This window comes from Diabrotica virgifera, chromosome 5 (assembly GCF_917563875.1).
Source record: "Diabrotica virgifera virgifera chromosome 5, PGI_DIABVI_V3a".
In the NCBI taxonomy this organism is placed as follows: Eukaryota; Metazoa; Arthropoda; class Insecta; order Coleoptera; family Chrysomelidae; genus Diabrotica; species Diabrotica virgifera.
Genome location: NC_065447.1, coordinates 145,803,242 through 145,819,874, shown reverse-complemented (window position 1 = coordinate 145,819,874; position 16,633 = coordinate 145,803,242). Strand labels below are relative to the sequence as shown.

The following is a 16,633-nucleotide window of genomic DNA, read 5'->3' as shown; positions in this document are numbered from 1 at the left end:
TAAAAGCAGCTTTACATCAAGGCTATGCAAGTCCGTCTTGCATAGCATGAGACTTGCCTAGCTTGACCTTTTTACATCAGAGCTATTTCTGTGCAATTTTTGATACCACTTTCATTGTTGCCAACAAAAGAAATATACCAAAACATTAACTTTAGATATTTCACTGGGAAATTTCAGTTCAACATTAAATATATGAAAGTATAGATCACAAATTATTTATTAGTTTCAATAAATACCATTTAAATTTACACAATAAGGTTAAGTTTTATTCTAAAATGTAAATTTTGTTATATTGGCGACATGAAATTCGACAACTTGCATCAAAATAGCATGAAAAATAGAATATGTTTTAATTTTTCGTCTAGCACAGGAATGGACCGTGATAGTGTGACGTCAAAAAGGTTTCCAAACAAATCAAACGTTTGACGTCTGTCAATTGATTATACACGTGATTTGTGTAATCATTTTTAATTTTATTTTAACAATCACCTGCACATTTTTTCTAAAGATACAATCCTTGTTAGTCATATCAACCATATTGTTTTTAATTTTATAAATTTCCCTACACAAAATCAAGGATTTACATACTACCATTGATTATAAATATTCCTCTTATAAACTTATTAATCAATGATACTACATAGTACTTACTGCGTTTCTTCAGGATCTTAACCAGTCCCATTTGGAAATATGGTGGGAAATATACTATGAGCATTGATTACAATCACGGGTACCCAACACATTACCATTTTGTAAAAATTAAACATCCTACAAGCAATATATTCCAATTATAAAAACGAAAACAAACACCACGTGTGAATTTTTGACAGATTTTTGCTTTGTTTGGAAACCATTCCAGAGTAGCCAACATTGATTTGACGTCACGACTATCACAGTCCATTGCATGGAAATAGCGCGTGGGCATGCGCAGTTGTATGATCTGTCTTGCACGGCTCTTGCCTAGCATGTAATAGCATAATGTAAAACTGTCTTAAGTCAAAATTTTAACTTTTGAGATAAATGGATTTGAACACTAACGATAATTCAAACAGACATAATAAGCTATTTGAAATAATATTAAATATTTGATGATTATTTTAAGAGTATTTATAATATTAAATATTTGAAGATTATTGTAAGAGTATTTCAAATAGCTTATTGTATGTATGAATTATCATTATATTGTTCAAACTTTCAAATCCATATATCTCAAAAGTTTAAATTTTGACTTAGTGCCTTTTGGTTGTAAGTCCACCCCACGATATGATATAAATAGAGACGATTTTGAATTAGTTATTTAGTCATTGATAAAACCGTATCGCGTAATTTTGAATGTCGTATTTTTGGATGTACCTACATCTTTTTCGCGGGATTTTTGACTTATGGTAGGGGAGCAAAGTATGCTAAATGTGCAGTCACTCGAGCGCTTTGGAGACCTATTGTGTTGTGAAGAGTAGGTCCTAAAACCAAAAAAAGTTAAGTAACATTTTCCATTTTAGTGGGCGCTTGCCATTTTTTAATTTAATTTTCCATTTCCAACAATCGTTTTTTCCGATTATAGCGCGATCTATGCATAATTCGAAAAAATGTTTCGAATAAAACTTACTTATTTTTTTGTAAGGAATCCAAATCTGCAATAAAAATGGGGGCTCCTATTTAAGATTTTAAAGTAACCCCACTACCGTGGGGGGTCGTGTTTGGTGCCATTCGATAGATTTTTTAAAAATATTAAATAAGTGAATTTTACAGTTTTTCGAATCGATGTTCATTTCGCGAAATATCGCAGGATTCGTATTTAAAATATTAAATTTACCCCCCACCCCTCTCCGTGGGAAGTCGTGTTTGGTATCATTCGATAGATTTTTTAAAAATATTGAGCATATATTTTTTAGTTTTTCGAACTGTCATTCATTTCGCGAAATATTCGCTTTTTTCTTGTGAAACCCATTTCCTTACGCCCGGCTCAAATCGTCAGATTTTTGAAATATACACTCTTTTGCATGTACTTAACTTACCTTATCTTAATCTGAAAATTTCGAGTTTTTTAAGGATAGATTTTTTTTTCGGGCCCCCCTTAACGAACTCCCCTGTGTTAAGAGCCAATATATGGTAGAGGTACATCTGCAGGGTACCAGGTTTCTCCCCATATGATAATCTGACGCGCTCGAGTAACTGCAAAAATCCCCGTTTGGGCTCCCCTACCATTATTTATTTTCAAATTAACCAATTTACAATAGTTCATGCATTTACTATTTATCATTATACAAATTTATTATATTACAAAAGTAGCCTCCTTTCTGATGCAACACTGCTTTTTGAACATCTGTCAGATACGAAGGCTGAGATTGAAAGTCCATCTGTCACAAACGCCCCCCAGAAAAGTAAATTCCTAATTACACAATACTACACCAACATCCATATTTACTTCAATAAAAACAAGATCAAATATAGCATAATACATCCAAAAAACTGAAAACTATAATATTCCTTACGATAAATCAAACAGGAGGGTACCAAAGGAGAAAAAGCTCATCACCGAGTATGGTTGAAAAAGTGAAGAATTTGGCACACATATTCGTATCGTAATATAGTAAAGAATGGCGGTACATAGCCCAATTTGAAAAATATGTTTCTATAATTAAATAAAATATTACAAAAACGAGTCTGTACCGCCATTAAGAAGAACAAAAAAATATGCTTTCTTCAAATAAACTTTTTTATCCAATGCCTAGATTTTGTGTCACATTGGAATTACTAAAATTCGATTATCTATAACAAGAAATCGAACTTGACTGACTTGGCAACATTTAGCGCGCCTATGAGTATAATAATTATTAGTGTTAAACTAAATTCGCTCAGCCGCGATTCATTTTGACACATTCATAGTAGGAAACATACAACACAAAAATCCCTATCTTTTACACTATTAACTGCTCAAATCAACTTGACCTATTAACTCATACAACTTTGTGGAATTTATTTCCTTAAAATATTTTTTTGTACAATAAATAATTTTCTCATTTGTTATCAATACATTATAATGGTGTAAATAAATAATTATATTGCTTGGCGCGTAAGGTTTATGTTATTTATATCTGTTTAGTATTAATAATATTGGTTATGAGCAGCTATGATTGGTCGTGTAGTAATTTCCAGTCACGTCTAACAACCTAACTTCCCAAAAAATTACTAAAATCACTAGACACATATCTCAGTTTAGCGAATTTAGTATATCCCAATATTGGGTCTTCATTGTTGACAGTATAGTGTCACTGTCACTGTCGTATTGCCGACGAACTGTTGCCGCATTATTAAAAGTTCGCAAAACTTTTGAAAAAAAAACTAAATTGATGACGCGCTGATGTAGCCTCTTAAAAAGTTTTATTATTATAGAACTTCAGTATTGTTGTGAAAAAGGAACTAAAAACAGAATGAAACAAAATCCAAACAAGGTAACAAGAAGAACTCTGAACAGTCCTACTGCGACGTTGCCGTGCCTCCAAAAAAGTTAAAGAAACAAGTACGAAGTAACAAAATTGAAATATTGTCAATTAATACTGGGACGGTGATAACAAGCAGCTTTTCGACTTCGCAGCAAGTTTTTGATTGGAAGTTGGCCTTTTTTCGCGCTGTCACGAGACAGAAATGGAGATACAGTAGAAGTGGAAACTTTTTTCGCGGTGTCACGAGACAGAAATGGAGATGCAGTAAAAGTGAAACAGTTTCCGAGAAATGATGCTTATTAGAACGCCAATAAAATTAAGGAAGAGGAAAAGAGAAACAGGTTAAACAAACTCTAACATGAAGTAAAACCACTTTTATGTGATAGGTATAATTACTAAAATTTTAAAAATCCCAATGGATTGAATAAAACATGTTCATTCAGAACGTTTTCGGACCTATCAGTCCATCATCAGTGAATCTAAAATAGAATAAGTAATCCCACTATTAAAATTTAAAAGATGGTTGAAATTTTGAAAGTTAAAAAATTGTGGTTAGGATTACTTACTCATATATACTTGCTAACTAGGCCCAGAACCAAACAATGGTTGTAATTATAATTCAATCTGCATTATAGTATTGTAAAATTGAAAATGCTAAACGCCGATGTAAAAAGATAACCTCTGGGAACATGGTGAAACTCTAAACGAGAACCTTAACCAACCATCTTGGGCCAACGAGGTCTGCCAAGTGTCAAAAGTTTGTAAGGAACTACTTGTAGTGACAGTGACAATAAAGGAAAAGGTAGTCGACTTTCAAAAGGTAATGATCCAAAACAATGATATTATAAAGATTTTAATATCTGAAAATGTCTGTTATTTAAATCTATTGTTTTTAAAAAGGAAAAGACAAATGTGTTTTACAGAATTTAGAATTTAAAATAATTTATAAATAAATGTTGACTAAAAATTGACTATTATAAAATTAAACTGATCAAATTAATTAAAAAGGAGAATGTGAACTGATTAGTAATAATGATAAAGATAAAACAGATGGTGATGAGAGAAGAAAAATTAAATTTTGAATTGGTATACATTATGCAGAAAATTAAAATATAAGCAAACTTCATGTGAACCTTGTATTGATGGTTGAATATATATATTGAATGAAAATATTTTTATTTAAATGTGAAGAAAATTGTTAAAATAATAAATTGGACTTACAGATACCTATAATCAATCTTATAGTAGATATGTATGATTAAAAAGTTGTATTTATTATGAAACATTTTTAACAGTTGAGAATCTCAACGTGCTCAATATTTTTCAAAAATCTATCGAATGGTACCAAACACGACCCTCCACGAAGGTGGGGTTACTTTAAAATCTTAAATACATTTTTATTGCAGATTTGGATTCCTTACGTAAATAAGTAACTTTTATTCGAGACATTTTTTCGAATTATGGACAGATGGCGCAATAAACTAAAAAAACGATTGTTGGAAATGGAAAATTAAATTAAAAATGGAAAGTCCCCACTAAAATGGAAAACTTTACTTAACTTTTTTTGTTTTAGGACCTACTTTTCATAACCCAATAGGTCCCCATAACGCTTGAGTGACTGCACATTTAGTGTAGCTTCCCTACCAATAGTTATTCTTATGTATCATGATTATTATAGCGACCGTAAATTGTTAATTAACAATTTAATTGTTGCTAAACTGTTCATTCAATTTCCATCGGCACCTGGAATTATAATCTATATTAAAAAAGGCTTTATGTCACTAAGTTATTTAATTATTGATAAATAATTACTTACCTAAAATTTTAGTTGAAAATTAAAGATTTTGTTGGGACTACCCGCATTTTCCGAAGAAAATTTTAGTCTAAGTAAATCGGAAAAAACATGTCTTTATGCATAATTTACTTATGGTGAATTTTTATTTGGGTGTTTTTGGTGTAAAGTTAAAATCTTTGGATTTATAGAGAAATAATTGAAAAAAAAAGATTAGGGGCGCGATTTTGTTTATAAAAAAGTAGCACACTATCTGTGGACTTTGCATATCTATATTATTAATATATGTATAGGATTATAAGATTCGATTCTAGCAATAAAATTGATGGTAAATAACTTTTCCCAAAAATGGCCTATTCTCCGATAATCTGCCCAGACTATACTGGGACAGTGATAACAAGCAGCTTTTCGACAAGTTTTTGATTGGAAGTTGGCCTTTTTTTGCGGTGTCACGAGACGGAAATGGAGATGCAGTGAAAGTGGATTTTTTTTTCCAAAAAATGATAAGATGCTTATTAGGACGCCAATAAAATTAAGGAAGAGGAAAAGAGAAATAGGTTACTACCAATGACAGAAGATACAAAATAATAAAGTAAATATTGAACTATATGAATTAAGACACGAGCAAAAATAATTTAAGCTTATTGTCCAGCGTTCGTCCTTGTATGTTGTTTTAATTCATACACTGTGTTAAACGGTTTAAAAGAAATTTCACGCTTGTAAGGTTGTTCTCCAGTGTGCAATCTCATATGCAGCTTCATATTAACTGCTTGGGAAATTTCTTAAAACAAATAACACAATTTTAAGAAAAATATTTAAAACAAATTTCACACTTGTTAACTTTTTCTCCAGTGTATGTCCTCAAATATTTTTCAATTGACTTGCAGTCAGTACCGGATTTACCAATCTTTCACCCTACGCTAGTTAAAAATGCTGCCCCCCCCCCCAAGTTAATTAGGTAAATAGAAACAAGACTCCAAAACTATATTTTTGTAGATCAGTATAATCATTACATTACTTTTCGTCGAGATTTCATCGATGCAAATGATTTGATACTCAATCGTTGTTGTCAAATCAGATTCTATTGTCAACATTGTCAAGGAATCGAGTCTGTTCCATGCTTGATCTTATAGTTATTAAGGTATCAAAAGTATTATAAGGATAATAACGCTTGAGGTCAATGGTGTATAGACCGAGGGCCTTCGGCCCGAGGTATATACGTTGACCGAAAGCGTTATTATTATAATACCCGTGGTGCCTTCAACGTTTAACGTCCGACTAAATTCTTCTTTATATGCAAAAAATTTGAATGAATTTTTAATTAATTAGTTTTCAAATAAGTACATTTACCAGAAATAGTCGTAACGTAATTGTGGTAACCATAGTTTTACTTACGCTCGGTTTCATAATCAGTTAAAGTGGACTTTAAATTTTAAGTTGGTACCTTTATCAATGGAATTCATATGGGTAAATGTGAGCGGCCGTGGAGTAACGGCATATTCGCTGGCCTCATACGCCAGTGCACGTGGGTTCGAGCTCTGCCAAAGACAAACCATTTTCATTTCCAATAATGACACGAGCCGTCTCACCGTGCCTCGGAGAGCACGTAAAGCCGTCGGTCCCCCTGGGCTTGTGTACATCGGCACTAGTTACTTGAAGCAGGGTTAAAGATGTAAATGGCGCCGGAACTGTCCGAAAGGATCTACCCGGCAAAAATGCCATACGATATTATTATTATTAATATATGGGTAAATGTCAACGTTAAAGTGAACTTTACTTTAGTTAATGTTCACTTTAAAGTTGATTATGAAACCGGCGTTAGAGTTTTATTTGTCAACTTGACAGTATTTAACTCATTATTTAAATTTAATAGGCCCTAGGGCGTTATTTTTCAATAACACGTAATATCGTACTTAATAGACTTCGAAATAATGTCATTATTTGTGAAATAATAGACCAGTCGGACATTAAGTACGTTTTTAAACGTTTAAGTATTAAAAAGGAATGCTCCGCCAAGCAAACTGTGACAGCAATGGAAACAAATATGCGCAAGACGATTTCGACGTTAGGAAAAACGAATTATCCCAGCTTCCAAATTATGAAATTATTCCAGCTTCCAAATTATGAGCCCGAATATAATATAATAGCATATTTGGAGAGCTTTTAATAATTCGGAGAAATGTAAACCTTCTTGTGGAAAGGAATCTTCCAGATCGTCCTGATAGCATGTTGTAGGTACTCACTTTTTATTAACTTTTCGGGGGAACTTTATTTGATGGTAAAAAAGATTCTAAATTTTTTGAAAATATTTTCATGTGGTTCATATCTTTTTTTCAATTCTATCGTAACTCTGTCAAGTGTAGAAAAATGTTTCTGCCTTTAATTGTTCCCTGCCAGTCAGAATGGTGTCACCATCCCTATTTTCATCTGGAAAAAGTTTACGTCTTCGATTTCGTTGTCGACTATTATCGTAATTTTCGTCCAGTGTTTGGAAGTTGGGTGTACTGTGCATATAAAGTGTTGTCCAACGTCTTGTACAAAAGACTCCTTCCCTACACCGAACAACTAGTGGGAGGATATCAGTGCGGTTTCCGTCCTAATAAATTAACAACGGATCAGATATTTACAGTGAGGCAGATTCTTGAAAAACCCCTAGAGTTCGGCGTCGACACCCACCACATTCGTGGACTTCAAAGCCGCATACGACTCAGTTAATAGAGGTAAACTTCTATTTGCTATGGTAGAATTTCAAATACCTCTTCATCTTGTCCAATTAAGTGAACTTACACTCACAGGAGCAGAGAGCATGGTAAAAATCCAAAACGATTTCTCTAGACCCTTCCATTGCAAAAATGGAAGGTAGATGGACTATGGTGTCTCTTATTTAACCTGGCATTAGAAAAAAGAATTCAAGAGTCCCAGATTAATACGAATGGTACTATCTTTAACAAATCAGTACAAACTGTCGGATACGCAGATGACATAGACATCATAGGTAGGTCCACAGAATCTCTGACTGAAGCATTTCGGTCGTTAAGAGCATCTGCACAGAGAATGGGACTAAATATAAATGTTCAAAAGACCAAATGTATTGCACTAGGTCAAGCAACCCGACACCTACAAGAATAATAATTGACGACCTAGAACTGGAAGGTGTCGACACCTTCATATACTTAGGCTCGCTGCTAACTAAAGATAACAATGTCAGTGAAGAAATTAACAGAAGAATAGTGCTCGCCAGTGTTACTATGGCCATTGATTAATAACTACCTATGGCTTAAGAAGACAGATGGCCTCAAAAATACCTAGAAAAATTAAATTGACTGTCTATAAAACACTAATAAGACCAGTGCTAATATATGGTTCAGAAACTTGGTCACTTACACAGAATGACCAAGAACTGCTCAAAAGTTTTGTGCGAAAAATCCTAAGACGGATATATGGATGCATAAAAACAAGGTTTGTGGCGCAGGCGTTACAATCTTGAGTTGTATAGAAGTTTTGGAAAACCTGACGTTGTAAAATTCATTAAACATTGTCGAGCGGCATAATTTTACAACGGTAACAGACGGCATAGGTAAAATAGGGAACTTGCATAAAATTTTAAATTCGAAAAAAATGTTATAAATCACAACGGAACAACATAATTTAAAACATGTATCAAAGATAAAAAAGTTGTTTTTGTGTTCCGTTTGGCCTCTAAAGACGATTCTAGATTCAAATTATTGCAGCTAGCCCAAAACGCGTTGTGACGTCATATGATTATATGTTTACATTATACACCAACAAAGTAAACAAAATTGTATATAATTTAAAATTAGACATTATAAACGTTAGTAGAAAATACGTTTGAACTATAGTATTTTTACTACAAAAGCAAAATTACGTAGGTCAAAATTTTTGACGTATGAGCACTGTCAAAACATTAGAATGTGACTTTTCATCATGGCCACGTTTATGTCATTAAGTCGGATTTATAGTTTGACGTAGCGTAGACGTAGACGTAACGTAGACGCACTGGAAAAGATCAACACCGAATTTTGTGTACTCCTGTTTATAAATGAACGCAAGCGCCTGACGGAACATAAGAGAAACGTAACATAACGGAAGAGATGACCAACTTTCATCTTTTACAGTGCGTTTCTTACGTCTGGCCAATCAAAATTAAGAATTTTGTTCTGTCACCCAAAGTGGACACGCCCTCATCAATTTTGTAAAGATAAAGTTGTTTATCAACATATTTGAATTTTGTTAATTATTTGAATACAATGGATGTTAAGTTATTAATTTAATAAAAATATATCATAGAGTTATTTCAATATTTCAGATAAATATGAGTTGTTTATTAGCCTAATTCGGGGTTATATACACATATTATACGATAGGTAAATCCAATAAACATTTTAAAGATAAGAAATGAAACAAAATAGTTGGAAATCCCACGGCATGCGGCACCAAGGAGCATATCTTCGTTTATTTCCTAATCCATGTAACACACAAAACAGATAAATATTATAATAATAATAAATAGTAGTATAAGTATAAATAAATAAACACAAAGTTTGTTTATTACTGTTCGCATAATTTATAGGCTATGTTGTTGAATTAGAATTAAGTCATTGTTTACTCTTTCTACTCATGCGCAAAAATTCCGCTACGTCGAACTATAAATTGACATAATATTTTCTTACGTTTCCAGTCCGTTTCTTACGTCTCCGTTGCGTCTACGTCTACGCTACGTCAAACTATAAATCCAACTTTACTTGTCAGAGATATTTTTCTTTGTTTTTGTTTACTATAAAAATAATATCTATAATTATTTATTCTAATTAATGATGTCAATTATTGGTGTTCGTTACTTGCCGAAATATATTAATTAGCATAATATAGTATTGCCGAAATATATTAATCATATACCAAAATATTTGTTAAGTTGGATTTATAGTTTGACGTAGCGTAGACGTAGACGCAACGGAGACGGAAGAAACGGACTGGAAACGTAAGAAAATAATATGCCAATTTGTAACTCGACGTAGCGGAATTTTTGCGCATGAGTAGAAAGAATGACTTAATTTAAATTTAACAACATAACCCATGCTATAAATTATACGAACCGTAAACAAACTTTATGTTTATTTATTTATACTATTATTTATTATAATATATAGGTATCCGTTTTGGTGTTACATAGATTAGGAAATACACGAAGGTATGCTCCTTAGTGCCGTGGTATTTCCAACTATTTTGTTTCATTTCCTAGTCTTTAAAATGTTTAACGTTTACTGGATTTACGTATATGTGTGGATAACCCAGAATTAGACTAATAAACAACTCATATTTATCTGAAATATTGAAACTACACCATGATTTATTTTTATTAAATTAATAACTTAATTGTAACAAATAATTAACAAAATTCGAATGTTAATAAACACCTTAACCTTACAAAATGGATGAGGGCGTGTCCACTTTGGGCTTTGGGTGACAGAACAAAATTCTTGATTTTGATTGGCCAGACATAAGAAACGCACTGTAAAAGATGAAAGTTAAGTTGGATTTATAGTTTGACGTAGCGTAGACGTAGACGCAACGTAGACGTAAGAAACGCACTGGAGACGGAAGAAAATATTATGTCAATTTATAGATCGACGTAGCGGAATTCTTGCGCATGAGTAGAAAGAGTAAGCAATGACTTAATTAGGCATTCCAAATCACGTGATATAATATGGCTGCTGGATGGCGAAACTGTCATCCATAGGCGTATCCAATATTTAAACCACTTCATATTTAATTTGCTATCAAAATTTCACAAATTTCGGTACACAATTAACAAAAAAACAAAACCAAACAGGATATTCTTTACAAATTTGTCAATATTCAATGTAAACATTAGATACGCCATGACCACCCCCCTTAACTATGTCTATGGCCATGTCAGTTTAGCCATCCACCGACCACCACTGACAGTTCTTGGAATCCCTAATTATAATTCAACAACATAGCCTATAAATTATACGAACAGTAAACAAACTTTGTGTTTATTTATTTATACTTATACTATTATTTATTATAATATTTATCTGTTTTGTGTGTTACATGGATTAGGAAATAAACGAAGGTATGCTCTTTGGTGCCGCATGCCGTGGGATTTCCAACTATTTTGTTTCATTTCCTGGTCTTTAAAATGTTTATTGGATTTACCTATCGTATAATATGTGTGGATAACCACGAATTAGGCTAATAAACAACTCATATTTATCTGAAATATTGAAATGACTCTATGATATATTTTTATTAAATTAATAACTTAACATCCATTGTATTAACAAATAATTAACAAAATTCGAATATGTTGACAAACAACATTTTACACAACACAAGGGATGAGGGGGCGGATCCACTTTGAGTGACAGAACAAAATTCTGCCTTATGATTGGCCAGACGGAAGAAACGCACTGTAAAAGATGAAAGTTGGTCATCTCTTCCGTTACGTTACGTTTCTCTTACACTCCGTCAGGCGCTTGCGTTCATTTATAAACACGAGTACACAAAATTCGGTGTTGATCTTTTCCAGTGCGTCTCCGTTGCGTCTACGTCTACGCTACGTCAAACTATAAATCCAACTTTAGTGAACTCTTCCGTTACGTTACGTTTCTCTTACGTTCCTTCAGGCGCTTGCGTTCATTTATAAACAAGAGTACACAAAACTCGGTGTTGAACTTTTCCAGTGCGTCTACGTTACGTCTACGTCTACGCTACGTCAAACTATAAATCCAACTTTAATGTTAACGAAAATAATGATATTCCATAACATCAACTCTAGAATTGAAATTTGTGGAGCACAGCTAAAATACGACACCAACACGGAACTGCCCGATCTTGTATAAGCGTCCACATGGTATTTAAATAAGAAAAGCGTAATCGCGATTACATTGAGAATTTTAAAATTATATTAATTAAATAACCAAAAACATTTATTATTATCAATAATATAAATTTTCTAAAACAATTATTTAAGTTCAATATTCCAAAAAATAATAATTTTAGTTAAATATTTTAGACATTCCTACACTACTCATACATTCAAACGCAAATGACAGTTCAGTGTTGCTGGTTGCGGTCAATTATGCTGTATGCTGTGAGCTGTGAAATAATCTATTTTAATGATTATACCTACACTATGATAATATTGTTGCTAATTAATTGCCGAATATTTCGGCAAGTAATGAAAACCAATTGACATCATTAATTAGAATAAATAATTATTAATATTATTTTTATAGTTAATAAAAACAAAGCAAAATATCTCTGACAAGTAATGACATAAACGTGGCCATGATGAAAAGTCACATTCTAATGTTTTGACAGTGCTCATACGTCAAAAATTCTGACCTATGTAATCTTGCTTTTGTAGTAAAAATACTATATTTTAAATCCATAGAAAACTTGTACTATTAGAAAATAGCACTAAACAACACTTATGGTGTTTTCTTTTATTTTTCATAGTAAAACTTCTTTCCTTTCCTTCAAAAACTGTATCAAACTCCAATCTCAACAAACTGGTATATATTATTACAATGACATACGATAAATGTCATTAGAATATAAATATTTTCCCTTATTCCGCGACGATGAGCTGGCCAAATACCCAAGTAGGTGGAGGCCAATAAACTAAAGAAGAGGAAAAGAATACACCTAAATGTAACCATAAATATAAATATAACCATAAAGTTAAACTATGTGAGGTCACGGGTCGTTTGAACTATTTTAAAATACAGAAGACTATAAACTTGTACTTCTAAGTTATTATGAATTTTTGAAGCGTGAAATTTTGGAAATCTCATTTTTAAACAAAACTGAACACTATTATGTAATAAAAAAAATTGTGTAAGTTCCCTATTGTACCTGTTATATAGTTTCTTAAAAATTCCTTAATCCAAAGGGAAATATTTGTTAATTTTAAGATAATATGTTATATTATAGATATTATATTTTTATGTTTATTATTGAAATAAATAAATAAGAATATTCGGTAATTTGTTCTTGTACGGATTTACAAAAATTAATAGAAACCGCTTTTACGTGGCCCCTCTTTTCTATCGTAAATTATTGAAATTACTGCAACAATAGACTTGGAAATAGTGGTCGTAAACAAATTATAGGAAGAGTAGCATTGTATTGTATTTCAATTGGAAACATTTCATCCACATTTAGTTGTTGGGTGTTTGTCAATATGTGTATACCTAAAAATAATTATGAGTAATAATGATCCCAGGCAACCAAGTGACGTCAACAACGTCGAGGAAACGTCAGTATTTGGTGGAATATATACACGTAGTTGAACATTACGTCATATCGACGTCTTTTGTAGGTGATTTTAAATACGTAAGATTAATGACGTTAAAATACGTTTAAAAGACGTTTTCATTTCAGCCAGCCCAAGTCTGACGTCACGAAATTGGGAGGAGCTTGGAGCTTAAAAGTTACAAAACTAGGGTTATGTTTGTATCATCGTTGTCGTTTGTCGTTTCATTTCATTGTTTGTTTGTCCTAGTATTTTGCCTTTTTTGGATTCATTTGGATTTTGTTGGCTGTTTTGTGTAAATTTTATAAATTTACCACAATGCAAAGAGATTATTAAAGGAAATTATTAATGGAAACTCCGCAGATGTTTTAGAAAGGTAGGCGAAACAATTTTTTATTTACTATTCATTTTCCCTGATATTTATCAATAATGATGAATTTTGCAAGCAATAACATTATTTCTTTCCTTGTTTTAGATATTCATTGAAGCTGAAAATAATTGGAGATTTAGATCCATATACAATTCAGTCATCAGAATTGGATTTTACAGTGCATTCCATAAATTACTGTTATAATGCTATTATAGATAGACTGGTAGAGTCTCACAGTTACTGCTTTAAGCAGCAGATGAAAGCATACAAAAGCCTTCAGGCACATAAAAGCCTTCACAACTGGATTTGTTTTGAAACATTGATGTTTTGATGATTTCTATATTATTGTTGGAAAGGTAAGTCTTTATTTTATTTATTCACCATTAAGAAATATATGGATAACAGTATTAGTGTCTTTCGGATAAATGGGTTTTAAATATTAGATTTATTTACGTTTATATATCTGTATGAAACCAGACATATTGTCCTAATTTGTAAACTGTGTAACTCCATATTTCTCTGAAAATGAGTTATTACTGCCATTTATTTGAAAAAATCCCTACTCGTTTAAAAAAGGATGCACATGCATATTTTTACCAGAAGAGTAAATAGTGACATCTTCGTATACACTGTATCTCCCTTGCAGCAAATTTAGTACGAAAAATATGTATCTCCCCAGTTTGTCATACCACACGATTGACCTCACTGTTTAGAAAGTGATATTTTCAAGAAAGAGTTGGTGGTAAATAATATTAATACACTCATTAAACAATATAGGTACAAATGTTAGTACCTATCTATAAAATATTCCATTTTAGCATTCTATCTTTTAAAATGGGAGATACATAGTATTCGCATTAGTCATATTTAGAGAAATAATTTTTTGTGCCTCTGTAAAATTTGGATAAATGGAGTTACACAGTTTACAGATTAGGTCGACGACATGTAATTGCTATGATAGAAAAGAGAATAATAAACAGTCATGATCGTTTGTTCTAAAATTATATTATATGAATATCTGATTTTAAAATATTCTCAATCATTGTAAAGAACGCAAATACTCGAATGAAAATAAATTTTTGTACTTGAAGCATTCCCACAAAGATAAAATATTTTTTTTAGGTGAAAAATTCCCAAAAAGCTAATGCTAAACCGCTAGATGCTTCGGTGAATAGCCAGTTCCAATGGCATAGCAAATGCACATTGTATGTGTATGGCCAGTAATATTGAAATTTGCAGCCATATTGCAGCAATCTTATTTGCAGCTGAGTATGCCCACAGCAAGACAGAAGAAGAAGAACCCAATGCATGTACAGATGTTACAGCTATGTACATTCTCAGGTGAAAAACTAATGAGTTTTCAAGCTGTTCGGTCAGAGTGCTTGTTGCGCTCTCTAAACGAACTGAAATATAAGACGGCTTTGGCTTCATGTTGCAGTGATATGAAAATGGTTAGTCATTTTTAATTATAATGTACTTCTTCATCATGAGTATTTATGTATAGGGCTTTTCATTCACAGTCATTTGTTTCGAGCTTCTGTCATGTGTCACATAATATTAATATTATATCTACGTCATACGTTATTGGTATATATCAATGATACACACCAAAGACATATGGCATAGATATATTAATATTATGTGACACATGACACATGCTCGAAACAAATGACAGTCGATAAAAAGCCCTATTAGTCTTTTAAGTGTGTATTATCAGATATCACATGTAAATTGTTTTTATCATGTTAATTTGGTCATTACAGTCCCTTAATCAAAAAATATATTTTTCAGGTGTCTGTGGATCTTTTTGTATGCAAAAATTTGTAATAATTATTTGAAATCATTTTGAGGATTATTAGAGTATGGAAATATATGTGAGAACACATACTATTATAGTTTTGTCCTATTTTTTATCATTCAATAGTCTTCTTAAAATTTATAAATATAAAGCAGATAGTTTTCATTGAAATTCAATATATTGGGTCTTATTTGTATGTATTCATTTTTGACTAAAGGTACGATTCCGATAACGACTGCAGACAGCAACTGCAAACATCAGTTGCAGTTCTCGGCGTTATGGACGTTACTACTATGCACTATTTATCTGTATGAGACTTATTCCGACATCTGACTGCAACTGCTGTCTGGCAGAACGTCAGTTGCTAATAATTATGCAAATTATTAGTGCAAAATAATGACGTCTGTCATGGTGACAACTGTAACTGCCATCTGCAGTCATTGTCGGAATCGTACCTTTAAAGTGTGTGGTATAATTATAATAATTATATATATTATATAACTTAAATGGTTTAAACTTAAGTTTGTTATTACATTGTGACTTAAATGTTTAATTTGTTAATAAATGATTTATTAGTTTATATGTTGTTTCACTTTTGACACAGTAAATACTTATAATATAAAAAGTGAAAATTCTATGTATGTTATATATGTTGCATTGAGGATATTATAATTCTATGCATGTTAACAAACCTTCCATTTGGTTTTACTTAAATGTAAAAATTGCAATACTAACAATGCCCATACGAATAATTGAATGGGCCTGCCGAATAACGTTGTAAGCGCCACATGGTTTGTTTTTGAGAAGTCAAAGAAAGAGTTTTAATATTGTGATGATGGTGAGTTTATACATTTTAAGGGTTAGTAATACAGTTTTTAAATACAAAATACAAACTGTATTACTCACCTTTAAAATGTATAAACTC

General features: G+C 31.9%; 1 long non-coding RNA gene across 1 annotated transcript; it reads left to right on the top strand.

Moving 5' to 3' along the window:
• The first annotated feature begins 13,483 nt into the window (after positions 1-13,483).
• Positions 13,484-16,288, top strand: LOC126884485 (uncharacterized). The gene is made up of 3 exons (XR_007698062.1): positions 13,484-13,916; positions 14,016-14,266; positions 15,033-16,288. It is a non-coding gene; the product is annotated as an uncharacterized LOC126884485 (long non-coding RNA).
• Positions 16,289-16,633: the final 345 nt, after the last annotated feature.